This window comes from Desmodus rotundus, chromosome 6 (assembly GCF_022682495.2).
Source record: "Desmodus rotundus isolate HL8 chromosome 6, HLdesRot8A.1, whole genome shotgun sequence".
NCBI lineage: Eukaryota > Metazoa > Chordata > Mammalia > Chiroptera > Phyllostomidae > Desmodus > Desmodus rotundus.
In genome coordinates, this window is record NC_071392.1 from 85,709,061 (window position 1) to 85,724,267 (window position 15,207).

Consider the following 15,207-nt stretch of genomic DNA (forward strand, 5'->3'; position numbering starts at 1 on the left):
TCTCCATGTGTTTGTGTATTTTTCAGGGGGTTTTTTTCCCTTTTAATCAATTTCTACCAGGTTCTTCATACCACTGTGGTTTGAGAAGATGCTTGATATGATTTCAATCCTCTTAAATTTATTAAGACTTGTTTCGTGGTTTAACATGTGGTCTATTCTGGAAAATGTCCCATGTGCACTTGAAAAGAATGTATATTCTGCTGCTTTGGGATGAAATGCTCTGAAAATATCAATTAAATCCATGTGATCTAGTATGTCCTTTAAGACTGCTCTTTCTTTGTTCATTTCATGTCTGGAGGATCCATCCATTGACATCAATGGAGTGTTAAAGTTCCCTAGTATCTGTGTATTAATGTTGAGTTCTTCATTTATGTCCATCAAGTTTGGTTTATATATTTAGGTGCTCCTATGTTGGGTGCATATATGTTTACAAGGGTTACGTCCTGTTGTGGGACTGATTTATCATTATGTAATTTCCTTCTTTATCTCTTATTATAAACTTTGTTTTAAAGTCTATTTTCTCTTACGTAAGTATTGCTAGCCCAACTTTTTATCGTTTCCATTTGCATAAAATCTTTTTGTACCACTTTACTCTCAGGCCGTGGGTATCTTTTGATCTGAAGTAGGTGTCTTATAGACAGCATATATATGGATCTTGTTTTCTGATCCATTCAGCTACCTGTCTTGATGGAGCATTTAATCCATCTACACTTAAAGTGATTATTGATAGGTACATATTTATTGCCAGTTTATTATACATGTTTATGTTCCATTTTTCTTTCTTTCTTCTTCTTAAAGAAGTCCCTTCAATATTTCTTGTAATACTGGTTTGGTGGTATTGAATTCCTTTAGTTTGTTGTTATTGTTGGTTTTGATTTTTGTCTGTGAATCTCTTCGCAACTTCAGTTTTAAATGGTAGCCTTGCTGGATAGAGTAGTCTTGGTTGTGGATCCTTACTTTTCATCACTGTGAATATTTCATGCCAATCCTTTATGCCCTGAAATGTTTCTGTTGAGAAATCAGCTGACAGTCTTATGGGAACTCTCTTGTAGATAACTGTCTTTCTCTTGCTGTTCTTAAGATTCTCTCTTTGTCTTTAACATTTGACATTTTAATTAAGATGTGTCTTGGTGTGGTCTTCTTTGGGTTCATCTTGTTTGGGACTCTGTGCTTCCTGAACTTGTCTTTTTCCTTTACCAGGTTAGGAAAGTTTTCAGTCATTATTTCTTCAAACAGGTTCTCAATACTTTTCCCTCTTTCCTCCTTCTGGTACCCCTATAATGTTATGCTGGATGTTGCCCCAGAGGTCCCTTAAACAATTGGGGTTTTTTATTCCTTTTTTCTTTTTGCTGCTCTGATTGAATTTTTTCTGCTACTTTGTCTCCCAAAATGCTGATTCAAATCTTTTTCATTTAATCTGCTGTTGATTCCTCCTAGTTTATTCTTCAGATATTGTACTCTGCATTTTTTACTTTTTTATGGTTTCTATGTCCTTTCTTATGCTTACTATCTCTTTAAGGTCTCACTGAGTTCATCCATTGTATCCCTAAGTTCCTGGAGCATCCTGACTACTACTTTGAACTCTTTATCTAAAACATTGTTTGCCTCCATTTCATTTCTTTCTTTTTCTACAGATTTCTCCTGTTCTTTCATTGGGGCATGTTTGCCCACTTTGGCTACCCCTCTGTATTTGTTTTTATGTATGAGGTAGGTCTGCTATGTCTCCCATGCTTGGTAGAGCGGCCTTATAGTAAGTTTCTCATGGGGCTTAGTGGCACAATCTCTCTGATCACCTGAGCTAGGTGCTCCAGGAATGGCCCTTGTGGCATTATGTGAACCCTCCTGTTATAGTTGAGTCTTAACTGCTGTTGACCTGTTTGGGGGCAGGGTTGACACTTAGGTTGGCTGACTGTGAGGGCTGACCCTGACCACAGGGTATGAGCTGCAGCGTGGTGGCTGACTTTGCAAAGCAGAATTTACCCTGGCAGGGTTTGGTGTCTGCCGAGATCTCTCTTTGGGTATGTTGCTTATGTAGCTTATCGGGTCATGCTCTGATGTGGTCTGAAGCCATCCACTGGGCGTGTTGGTTCTCACCAGTCTGGGTCCTCTTTGAAAGGACTCCGGTGCAGCTCAATGTCAGACACTGCTTATGACTGGCCCTAGACTACCTATTTAAAGCTATAAAATGATCCATGGTTGGGAGCTGCCTCTGCTGTGCCTGGTGTGCATGGAAGGGGCCAAGATGCTTACCAAGATGAGCTTCCACCAGTACTGAGCCTGGAGAAGATCATCAAAAGGCCCAAGGCACCCTGAGATCCAGCTCTGCCTTCCAGCTGCCTATGAGGCTCAGCCACTCAAAAAGCCTCTGGTAGTACATGAGTTGAAAGAGAGAAGTTCTTACCGAGTCACCAGCTAGGGGTGAGTAGTGTTTACCAGGTTGATACAGATTCAAACTCAGTGCAAGTGCTGGTTCTGAGGCTACCCAGCAAAAGTCTCAGGGTACACCAAAGCCAGCCACCATGTGCCTGAGGGCTGTGGACCTTTGTGTGGACCAGGGTCTCAGGGGGTCCTCAGGGTGAGAACAGTACAGTTCACCTAGCTAAAACAGATTATGCTTTGGCTGTGTGGACGCAGGACTCTGCACAGGAATGGGGCCACAGAACTGCAGTCTCTCCCTGTGTCTCTGACACTCCCCAAGTCTGCCCAGATCTCCTCAAGAGACCCTCAAAAAAGACTGCAAAACCATTCCAGGCTGACCACAGCAAGGACACTCCTTAGCAGGGTGCAAACTTTGCAGGACCAGGCTTCAGGAAGTCAGAAGCATGGGGCTAGCACATCTTCCCAGGCTGATGTCATTGGGGATGGGAGGTGCTGGTTTGACATGCAGGGAAAAATTTGCCCCTCACCCTAAAACCACTCCATTCAGTCTCTCTCTGTGCGTGTCTGACAGCCCCTGCATCTTCCTGGACCTCCCAGAGACCCTTCCAAGGAAGACTGAGTGAGCCCAGGGTATGTCCAGCTAGCTGATTCCTCCACCGGGAGCAAACTTGGCAGGGCAGGTCCCCATGGAGTCGGAGGATGGGGCCAGTGCATTTCCTCAGGCTGATGCCTTGGAGGGGATTGCTTATTCCAGGAAAGTAGATCCAGGAAAGATGTGGGCAGTGGGGAACAGGCTCAGCATAGGGGCAGTCCCTTCAGCCCCTCTCCACAAAGCCACATAAATAATTTCTCCCCATATGAGTCCAGTCTGCTCGGAGCTGCCAAGTGTCCATGAATGAGATTTTGTGTGCTGGCCCTTTAAAGGGGCATCTGTTTTTCTAGCAGTCTCCCTTCTCACCCTGGTGGATGAAATCCCCACTGATTTTCCTGGCCAGATGTTATGTGGACTCCTCTTCCTGGTGGGGGAGCCCGGCATGAAGATGAGACCCCTTGCTCCACAGGGAGGACCTTTCAAGCTAAGCTATCCCTCTGGAACCTCAACCTCCACGTGTGGCTGTGGGGCCAGCGTTTTTTCCATCTCAGCACCTCCTACCAGTCTTGACCTGGATTCTCCTGTATCTCCATAGTTGTAAGACTTCTGTCCATTTAGTCCTCAGTTGGTTATTCAGGATAACTGTCCTATAATTTAGTTGTAATTCAGATTTGATCCTGGAAGGAGGTGAGTATAACTTCCACCTACTCTACCACCATCGTGGAACCCCTGAAACTATTTAACAGACTAAAGAGGTAATACCCTAGGAAAAAACCACATCATCATTTATTTAGTAGAACATATTTCCCTAAATTAACTTGAAATTATACACTCATGATATACTAAATTCCTATATACAAAAGTTTCTTTGGGGGTTTTGATTCTTTGATGCATGTCTTTTTCTACACCCATACCACAGTTATTTTTTAATCCTCACCCAAGGATATGTTTATTGATTTTAGAGAGAGAAGAAGGGTGTTGGGGGTGGGGAGAGACATCAGTCAGCTGCTTCCTGTATGTGCCCAGACCAGGAACTGAATCTGCAACCTTTTGGTGTATGGGACGACACTCCAACCAACCGTGCCACCCAGCCAGGGCCCAGTACCAGTTCTAACTGCGGTTGCTTTCTTATATGTTTTCCTATATAGTAGGGCAGGCACTCCCTCACTTTATTACACTTTGTTCTCAGAAACTCAACTCAGTAAAGGTTAAATGCCCTAAACCCACAGCAAACAGGACATGTAATGGAGAACCCAGAGACTTGCTTCGGATCAGGTGTAAGAAAGGACACCTGCTATCACAGCCACTGGCTGACACTAGAGATCCTGGCCTAGGAATAAGAGAACGGATGAAGATGCACCAAGACTACAAGGAAAACCATCACCACTTACAGGTGATATACTTATATCTCTGGGGAAAATCTTCAACAGTCTATGAGACTAAATGAGAGAGAACCAGATTCAAGACCACCTTGAGAAATCAAGAGCATTTCTGCACATCGGCAATAACCAACTAAAAAATAAAATGAAATGCCGGTTATAACAGCGATGCAAACTCTGAAGTATCAGGAATTCCTTAATGGAGAGCGTGCGTGTGCTCTACACAGGGCTCTGCCAAAGCCTTCAGTCGCCTCTGTCTTCTCTGGCTCCCCTTCCCATTTTGCTTTTCTCTATAGTAAAGAACACCACACACAGGCTACGTGTACTACTTATATATGTATTGTCTATTTCCTTTAATGACAATGTAATCTCCACGAAAGAAGAGAATTTTTATCAAGGGATTATAATTATTTATTATTTATTCACGCCCAATTATTCCACATATGGACCATCCAAGCTTGTCCTTTTGTTTTTTAACACGTCTCCATAATTTTTGAGCACTTCCTTACTTCTGATGGCTGTTGCACACTTTCCTTACACATCCCCCACTTCAGCCAGGGACACAGACACTTCTCCAAAAGGGTCTGATTACTTTAGGGAATAATCATGTTCATAAACCAGTATCCTAATTTAAATAATTTACACTTTTATCATGACCTTTGTCACACTTCTGATGTCCTCTTCTAAAACAGCAAGCATATAATTTGGCAAGGAATACAAACCATTCCTGGGATAACACATTCTCCTGTTTCTGAAAATTGAAAACAGCTTAACTGACTTCCCTTTTACGGAGTCAAATCTATTTCACTAAATTAACATTAGCACTGAAGAAAATGGTCTTGATATTATTTAGTAGTTTATTTTTAGGCAAAATATGTATTTATAACTAAAACCTTATTAATTACCAAGTTTATATTATTGTTTTATTCCTACTTAGAAAATTTCAGAATCGAACATGTTAAAGACTAAAGTTTAAGAATATGGGTCATTGTGTGAGTACGGTGGTTCTTACCTTGTATGAGCATTTGACATCAAGTTTCAAAGCTTTCTTAGAAAAACATTATGAAACTCTATTTAAGATTAAAGAGGTAATACCCTGAAAAAAAACAGAAATAAGCATTATTAATGTGTATATACACTTATACCATTTTACTGTACATTTTCAAATGTATCATGAATTTAAATATATATATCAACCAATGTTGCTAGTTTACCTATTTCTTCCATTTAGAAACATATCAGAAACATTTCCCATGTCAAGATATTTCTATGCAACATGCTGTGAATAGCTGCACACTATTTCCTTGAGTATAAATATTTTATTTGTTATCTCATTAGGTTTGTGTAGTAGAATGCTTCAGTGATTAAATTTTAAACTCATGAATCCTTCTAGTAAATTCTGAGATTTGACAGGGCTCAGTGAAATCACACAATTTATGTGTCTGTGTTTACGTATCGCTCTACCTCGAGTCATCTAAAGATCAAACAACAAAATCCCAGCGGCAGGAAGACTCAGCTCTGTCAGAAACCACCGAGGGGGAAGGATGTCCAACTCCACAGTCCGGGCGCCCGTCCCCCTGAATTCACCTCTGCCGAGCGGCTGTCCCGCTTGGGTGTCAGCTCCGACCACGCTGGCCGCCAGGGGGCGCTGGTTCTCTCCTGACGCTCAGGTGAGAGCCCGCTGGTCCTCACCTTCCCTCAGTTCACTCTTATCTCAGATGGACGTTAAATGCTCCACAGAGCTGAGCACAGCCTGACCTATAATGTGTGCAGCTATTTGGTCACCAGGCTGAAAATCCCTCTTACTCTCATTCCACCTGCCACCTGAGCTATTTACCCTCTTATCTGAAGGAACCGACACATTTTACGTGACGTTATTTCATGCCCTCCCCCCTCCACCCCAGGTCCCACATGGTCCATGTGAAAGAAACGACCCGAACACCAGCGTTTGGATTTCCTCTTAGACGTCTTTACGTCTGCGTTATCAACAACAAGAGACACGATTTCTCATCAGTGTCTGGTCTGGTGTTTTCTTCTCAAGTCCAGTTTCTGGCTTGAGGGGAACTCCTGTTTTCTAGGTGAATGGCACCTGTAACTACACGCCTCTTCGCTGTGTATTAACGAGAGGAGAAGGCCCCTGCCCATGCAACGATTACAAGGTGAACAGTTAATACAATGGACATCACCTGGCCCCGCTGCACCACACAGGCCTCGCAGTAGGGCTTCAGGGGAGCGGACGGTGCATTCCCAAATAATTACAAGTTTCATCTCCTAAGACCATGGATATAACTTTAATCCACACATTTTGTAAGGCTTATGAGTGTGGATGAATTCGGTAATTTTACAACTGCTGAGAATTACTGTCTGTCCCTCGGGGGGCGGTCAGGCCTCAGTAACTGAGTGTTCTCAGGCTGGTGTGCGCTCAGGTGGGAAATGCAGATGGGACGTTCAAACACACCCATGTGCACACACACTGGGCCGGCCACTGCCCTCACTGTCCTACCCCAACGGGTGTCCCAGGGCACTGCACCCCCCTCGTCTGAACCACGACATCATGGGGTACAGCCAGTTACAACAGAGAGAGGTGGCCGCCTGCTTGATAGTCTCTGGGCCCCGTTGAAGGGCTGGCTGTCGGACAGCCTGAAAAGAGGGTCTTTCCACCCTCGGGAGTTAGATGAGGTTCTTGTGGGGGGCTCTTCAGAAACCAAATAAATGTGCAGGCTTGGCCAATAACAACAGCTACAACAGTTATACCCTCACTGTAAGGGTCTGGATAAACCTCAGGGCATGTCAAAGATAAAGAGATTCAGATCAAACGTCACTTATTTAAGCTGAGATTCCCTTTCACCAAATAATTAACTTTTTATATGTCTTACACATCTTTATGTCTCATAACAATTAGTACAGTTCTACATGAAATAGGCACTCAGGAAATGTTTGTTAATAGATGACTGTCATTCTTAGTTAAACAAATGTTAACTAAAGTGTATGTTAAGCACCAGTTCCACCGACCTGCAGTGCCCTGTGGGAGTCAGGAGGCATGCCCGTCTCGTGCACACAGCCAGGGTGGGGTCTGCTGCTGTCCTGTCCGCCCTCACCCACCCACACTGAACTCAACCTCCGAGCACAAAGCAGTCTCTTCTGCACGGGATTTTCTCATGAGCACCTACTCTGACACGGAATAATCCCACGGAGGTGAGAGATGCACCTGTGAACAGGGGCAGCCGCCTGCCCCTCTGCAGCTTCTGCAGGTGGAGACCCAGAAACGGGAGGGGCCATGGGTCTTGCTGCGGATTCTTCAGAGAACCCCAGGGGCACAGCTTCCATTTGAGAATCGGATGAACTAAAAACCTTCTTGAGTTTCTACTGAGAGCTCAGATTCCCACAAAGATCATAAGATATTCTGCCTAGTTATCGTCTCCCTACAGGAAAAGAAAAAACTCTGAATTCCCTCTCTGGAGGAGAGCGAGGATCGGGTCTGACTGTCCCTGGAGGAAGAGCGCTGGGGACCAGGCGGGGAGGATGTTAGCACTGTGCTGCTTCTACGTGAACTTGCAGCGATCTCAGGGGCTCTAACCCTGAGAGACACCACGAATGATGGCAGCCACGCTCTTGAAATGATTAGCGTTATGAACGTGTGCTTCTCTACATCTTGCAGAGGGTGGGATTCCATGGAACCTGCTAGGACGACCCTGAGACAGAACAGGCCCCCAAGCCAGGAGGTGTCGCCATCTGCACTCAGGGTTCATAGGTACAAATGAGGGAGGATTATAACATCCATGAGCAACAATTACAGAGCCCTTCTTATGTTTCAGAAAACGTGCCAAATACCTTATATTGACCACACAGTTCAATCTGATCATAATTTTCACTTTACGATGTGGGGCCTGGAGTTTGAATGCAGTTATGAGTCCTCTGAGTGTGGCCCGGGGACCAGAGGGATCCTATGAGAACCCTTCCAAGGCTCTACGAGGCCCGAACCGTTTCCACAATAACACTCAGACACTTTGCCTTCTTCATCCTCACCCTCTCAGGAGTGCACAGCGGGCTTTCCGGAGGCAACAGGACACGCGGCGCCGCAGCAGAGAGAACACAGGGGACGTCAACCCAGCTGTTCTCTGCCCAACCAACACTTAGAGGTTTTTCAGCTACTCTTTTCACCATTTTTGTGTTCTACACAGGACAGTTATCGTCGAAATGCATTCTCTATGTTAACATACAATGGAGATAGTTCTACATCAATTGAAGGCAAACATTTAATACACCCTCAGTTTTCCTTTCTATGTGACACACGCTCCAACACACAGAGCCATACGAATAAAGCGTCTTCGGGACCTTAGTGAGTTTTCGGAGCTCAAGGGGGCCCTGCAGTGAGTGAGATGGCCAGTCTGGCAAGGGCCAGCGCTGGGAGCGAGTGAGTTTTATCAGACATTAAAGGTGTTTTAGTTTCCTATCGCTGCAGCAAATCGACGCAAACGTATGAACGGGCTTCCAGCGGTTCCCACGGGCCGGAGGCCTGGTGGGTTCAGCTGGATTCTCGGCGCAGGACTCACAGGCAGAGACAGAGGCTCGGCCAGGCCTGCACCCCCATCTGTGGCCCTCCCTGCCTGCGGCCCCTCCACCTTCACTCTTCCCCCACTTCCCCCAGGGGGCAGGAGACCTCTGCTCTTAGGAGGCTCCCTGACTGGGTTCAGCCCACCACCACAGCCTCCCCAGTTTAGGATCAATTGGTCAGCAAAATCCCTCCCGAGCCGTTCCCAGACCAGGGCTGGATTGGATGAGGAGGGGGTGGGTGACCTGGGAGGCCTTCTTCAGAATTCCACCTGCCCCCCGAGTCCTTTTCTCACCCGCTGCACCGTGTTTCCACTCCTTAGACCCTGCGTTGGTCCTCAGGGAGATGCCACCGTCTTCTCCATCGTCCTTATCAGCGCGCCCACCTCCAGAACTCCCACTCCAACCCGTCCTGGCAATTCTGGAATTCCTGTCCTGGAATCCCACCTCAGAAGAACTCAATTTCCATCCCTGTGCCCTACCCTCAGGGACAGAATTAGAATGTTTCGAAGTGTTGTTTCATTTTCAATTTACATAAACTTACCTGAGTGAGCCACTGGTTGCACAGTCTGCCCACCTGGCCCAGGATTCCCTCACAGCAAAATGCTCGGCCCTCCTGAGCATCTAGGTTTAGGGGGCACATACATAACAGACGCGGTGGTGGTTTATTTAGTACAAGAAACACGGCCACAGCGTGGCTGTGCCCCACATCTGGAGGAGCCGCTGTGGCCCAGGGATAACTCGAAGTGACAGCTGCATCCCAGACAAAGCCATGACATACGTTCTCATACTTTTGTGCTAATTTCATTGGTACCTGTTCCCCTTTGAGCTGTGTTATTCCTGCCTTGTAATAACCTGTGCAGAATACTCAGGCACAGAAATGAGCAGACAGCTAAATTACCATCTTCCTCGGGCTGCATCGGCCACCGGTGTTACATTCTGAGGAGGCTTTTCCCCGATCTTCTGATACTTTTGGCCATCAGGATCAGTATCCCATATGACGTATTTACGTGAGGTAGTTGAATCTTAACAACAATGCCCATGTCACACCGCGTCACTGTATGATCATGTACATTCCCTCGGTACATGGTACAATACAGAACAAACCTGTAAGGATTACGAAGGTCCTGCCTGTGTCTTTCCAACAGACTTGGCCCTTGTCCATACATCAGATCATTATTATGAACTGGTTTTATTACAATTAGACATGATTCACTTGTTTCTGGATCACAGGTCAGCTGGAGACAGAGCTTGCACTGGAACTAGTTCCTATGGTATTGTCACAGAGAGGGGCCCACTTCTGTCCTCCCCCCAGCACCACCAAATGGTGAGGACATTATGTCATTCAAAAGAGTTCTTTGTCCAGCCCACTGTACTACAGGTTGTGTCTTCTTCTGACCTATTCTTGGGGAGAGGGCAGTCACAGTGCATTGGTGAAAATTATGAGTGCCTCCAGCGAACCTGAACAAGTTCCAAGGTCTGTAAGATCTCCCCAAGGGCACCCCCTGTGCCTCAGTAGCTGGAATGGAGGGTCATTGCCCCATGATTGCTTTTGCCTCCATTTATATCAAAACAGTCAGGCGGTCCTGTTGGGTCAGGACTATGTCTCAGCAGTACTCAGCATTATTTGTGGAGTCCACCTGACCCAGTTCACTGAAGTCTCCAGATATTTCCAGGCTGACTCCCATCCCTGGCCTTCCTCAGGGAAGACACTTCTTCCTAATCTGCTCATTCCAGTTAACAAATCTTTTTCCATGGACCAGTCCTCATCGAAAGGAAACTCAGCTTGTCCGGTGATGCCACGAGAGCCACCTGTCTCCCCCAAAGCCCTCTTGTTCTGTTTTGGGGGACAATCCACCACGCTCATTATTTCCGTTGTGTACCAATGGCATGAGTGCAGTTGTGAGGTCTGTTTTGTTACCCCACAAAAAAATGGGTCCCCCATATTATTGCTAGATAAGTGGTAGCCCCACCTCAATGTAACTTGGTCTGGATAAACCATAAGGCCTCCTAGAAACTTCCTCCTGCCACATGGGGCCCCTTCGCAGGGAATTCAAACCTACTGTGTGAAGTCTGTTTTGTTCCCACAGTAACCCATTGTCTTACTCTGTTCTGTTCCAGAGCTTTCCACCCACAACAATAAATACGTACCTGTGCCCAGCACCCCAGCTGGTGCCTTTGGTCCATTAAACCAGGGACCTGTCTAAGCATTCAATCATCAAGGTGGACAGTTACACCGTGATCAGCCAGCTGAGAATTGAACAACACACAGTCCGATGGCCACATGGAGAGTGGTTCCCGGAAACCTCTTCCCAAAAGAGAGCCGGTGCAGTAGAAGCAACCTAAAAAACAGGGGTCGAAAATTACTGCCACCTAACCGGAATTCCATCCAGTCACCAACAACCAATCCAGTTTATCATCCCGTCACATGACCAAAGTGGGTCCCCATTCAAGGCCACTCAGGACTGCATGCTTCCATTTGACCTTGTCGGCTTCCAAACACCAGGTTGTCTGAGCAAACATGTGACGTCACCACTCTGTGCGTCTGGTATAACTGTGCTGAGACGGTATCGTTCTGCAGCTGCAAGCCTTTCTTGAGGGTCCGACGTAATGTTAGATTCCCTTATTTCCCTTTGTTTCTCTCAGCTCCTCCTCCTCCTCCTCCCCATTTATCCCTGATTTTCACTCAGATTCCCTCCTTCGGAAGGGAAACAGGTTCAGTGCCTGTGCTGTTACGGATCGCTCACAGCTGAGCACGTGTCTCTCAGTCCAACCCCATTTACAGAGGGTGGGGTCACACAGGTGCAGGACTGGTGGGCCACCTCAACCACCAGGCAGTACAGCTGCGTCACTGCCACCCCCGGTGTTGCTGGATGGGGTGAAAACACAGGCACCCCAGCAGCCGTCAGGAATTCTGGCAGAAACGTTTTCAGGCAGAGCTACAGTGTCTTGCTTAGGGATCACCCCTGCTTCTGGGGCAGGAAAACAGACAGTCGGGAAAATGTGAGGGAGAACTGCATGGTGGTACCAGCATCCCCCACACCCCTTCCCTCAAGTACCCCCAGAAAAGTGGAGGCATCTGTGAAGGGGGACTCTCCCCGGGCCCTGCTCGTGTTGAGTGTGAGCGCACCCTCAGGGAGGTCTGTAAGCAAACCCTTCGTGCCTCATCTCCCCCCTTCCGGGTAACAATCGTGTAGACTGCCGTCCCAAGTCTCTAACAAACCACCGCTCAGAGGATGGTGGGCAGCACGGCACGTCCAAGTGCTGGGCTCTCTCTCTGCCCGCCGCTGGACCACATGAGCTGGAAAATGCATCCTTTGGTAACGGAATGTGACGTGGTGGTCCAAACCGGTACGGCCCTTACTCCTTTCATCGCAGTTTCCGTCCGTTCATCGAACGTATTTTCAGAGTGGCCACTTTGAAGCCCTTGTCTATGAAATCCAGCGTCTGGTCCCTCTTACAGTGTCTGTTGCCTGTTTGGTTTTTTCCGAGTATGGGTCATTCTTCCCTGTTTCTTTACACGTCTCATTAATTCTTTGTCAGAAGCATATATACATACACAACACACAAATATACACAAAGGACAACGACATTCACAACACAGTCGGCTGTTAACTGCAACAAACATGTTCTCGGGTTCGAACGTTATCTGTCAGCATCGGGCACTTCCTGCAATCACAGCTCTCACTTCAACCTGCATTTATAGCTCCCATGGTTCCAGCGAGGTCCTGCAGAATTCGATTATACTTTCTATTTGAAAGTAGAATGAGTGAAAATCAACACACTGACCATTTAAACAACTGCCAAACTAAATTACCTGAAAATTGGTTTTCAAATTGTTGGCTTTGCACTGATGTGGTAAATATAATCCAACTCAAGGATGAATTTGCAGAAAGTCATAGCTTTCATCTAATTGTAAAATAATTGTAAATTGTTAGTAATTGTATTTAGGGAGTGATTGCGTGTTAAGAGGTCAAAAGTCCCATGTTTTATCTGGAGTCTTGAAAAATGAGAAAAGAAGCCAAAGTTGTTAGAGCTCATTGAGCACGTCCAGCTAGGTTCTGATTAGAAGAATTGTGATTCATGGGGGTTACTTTTCTCTCGTTCGGAAAAGCTGCCCTTCCATATTGTTCAATTCCATTCTGTCCGGTTCTGGGTCCCTTGAGCCACGCTTTCATTTTTCATACATTTCTCAGATTTTTGAGGCGCGCCCTGGGGCATCGTCGATGCCGGGAGTGTCCCGCTCCTGAAGGCGGAGACTGGCACCGGGGGGCCACGCTGCTGATAAGCGCAGAAAAGACCTACCTGCCCTGCAGCGAAGGCAGTGGGCGCTGCACCGGGTCGCGTCTACTCGCCAAGTCGCTCCCCCGGCCCCTTCGCACCTGCCCGGCGTCGCTGGCGGCCGCGGAGCAGGCGGCCCTGGCGCAGGGAGGGGGCTCCCGCACCGGCTGCGAGCGCGCTGTGTCCTCGGGGACCCGGGGAGGCGCCCAAGGGCCGCAGAGCCGGCGCTGGGGACGGGCCCCCCAGGGAGCAGCACGGCACCCGCGTCGCAGGCCTTCGAGCACTGAACACCCGCCCCCGCAGCGCACGGCCGAAGCGCCCGGCGGCCGACGGCCGTCGGCCCGCCGTTGAGGCCCCGCCCCCTTGCCCTTTGACCTCTTTCTCGGCCCTGGACTTGCGCACGCGCACCTTTCTAGGTGACCAGTTCTTTGTTTTATTGATCTACCTAATGTTGTTTTCTGTTTCAAATGTCAGTGTTTTCTACTCTTCGTTATTTCCCACTCCGTGCTTGCTTTGAGTTTATTTTGCTCTTCTTTTGCCAGGTTCTTGAGTTAGGAACATGTATTATTCTTTCGAGATTTCCTCTTTTCTGTCGTATGCTTTTATCGATGTTTTTCCCTCTCAGCACTTTGATATGTTCTATTTTCATTTTCCGTCCGTTCAATGTATTTTTTATTTCCCTTGAGACTTTGACTTATAAATTATTTAATAGTGTTTTTCTTTTATTTTCGAGTGTTGGCAATTTCCCAATCTTTTTAATACTGACTTTTAGTTTTGATTCCACTGTAGTTAGAGAACTCATTCTGTGTGACTTTTATTTCTTTTAAAATTTTTTGAGCTATTTTTTTATGGCTTAGAATATGTCTATCTTGGTGTGGTCTGTCGGCACTTGAAAAAACTGTGTGTTTTGCTGTTATTGATGGAATATTTTATACACACTGGTTAGATTCTTTTGGTGGCTGGGGTCGTTGAGTTCATCCACATTCTTGCTACTGTTCTGTGTAGTTGTTCTGTCCCTTGTTGAAATGGGGTTGCTGAAGTCTCTAACCACCTGTGCATCTGTCTCTATCTCCTTACAATTTTACCAGCTTTTACATCACATATTTAGAATCTCTGGTGTTTAATGCACAGAGATACACATTTAGAGTTGCTGTGTCTTCTTGGTGGATTAAACTTGTGTCATTACGTAATATCCCTCTCTGCTTCTGATCATCTTCTTTGCTTTATCTGATATTAATATAGCCATTCTTCCTTTCCTCTCATTAATGTTTGCATGATGTATCTTTTTCCGACCTTTTATGTCAGTCTACCTATTTGGTATATTTGAAGTGAGTTTCTTACAGACAGCAAACAAGGAACAGAAGGAAGAGTAATGCTTTTTAATACACTCTGCCGTCCTTTGTCTTTAAATTGGTTTACCTAGACATTTACATTTAGTCTAATTATTGATACTTTAGGGGTTAAGTCTGACATTTTATATTTTGCAGCTCTATTTTTTGTTTATGTTTCTTGACATCCTTTGGGTTACTTGGACATTTGTCTTACAATTTATCTCTATAAATTTTGATTTATCTATAATGTTTTTAGAATATCTCTTTGTACAGCTTTTCACTGCTTTGTATAGTTCATTCGTTGCTCTAGATGTTGTATATACATATCACATTCAACTGATGTTATTTTTTTAAACCAGTTTGAGTGCAGTATAGAAATCTTGCTTCTTTTTGTATCTCTCTACTCTCTCCAATTTATAATTGTCTTCAATGTTTCCTCTATGTAAGTTTAGAATAACACCAGACAATATTACGTTTTTTTCTTTTTGAACCATCAAATATAATTTAGAAAACTCAAGAGGATAAGAAAGGCTATGGAATTTACTGATAATTTTGTTTGCCGTGTTTTTTTCTTCCTGGTACTCCACCTTTCCTTCTTTTCTACTTTTTTTTCTGTTTAAAGAATTCATTTTTAAAGGACAGTTTCATTGCGTGCAGAATTCTGTGTTGACAGCTTTTAATTTTGGCTTCTACA

At 45.7% G+C, this 15,207-nt stretch overlaps 1 protein-coding gene across 1 annotated transcript in view; it reads right to left on the reverse strand.

The window, feature by feature from the left end:
- Window positions 1-13,516, reverse strand: part of KEL (Kell metallo-endopeptidase (Kell blood group)) — a 171,567-nt gene extending 158,051 nt beyond the window's left edge. Inside the window, exons 1-3 of the mRNA XM_053925930.2 lie at window positions 13,207-13,516; window positions 11,053-11,243; window positions 5,363-5,446 (exon numbers count right to left, since the gene is read on the reverse strand). The gene's annotated coding sequence lies outside the window, so the exon portion shown is untranslated. The remainder of the gene's footprint in view (window positions 1-5,362; window positions 5,447-11,052; window positions 11,244-13,206) is intronic.
- Window positions 13,517-15,207: the final 1,691 nt, after the last annotated feature.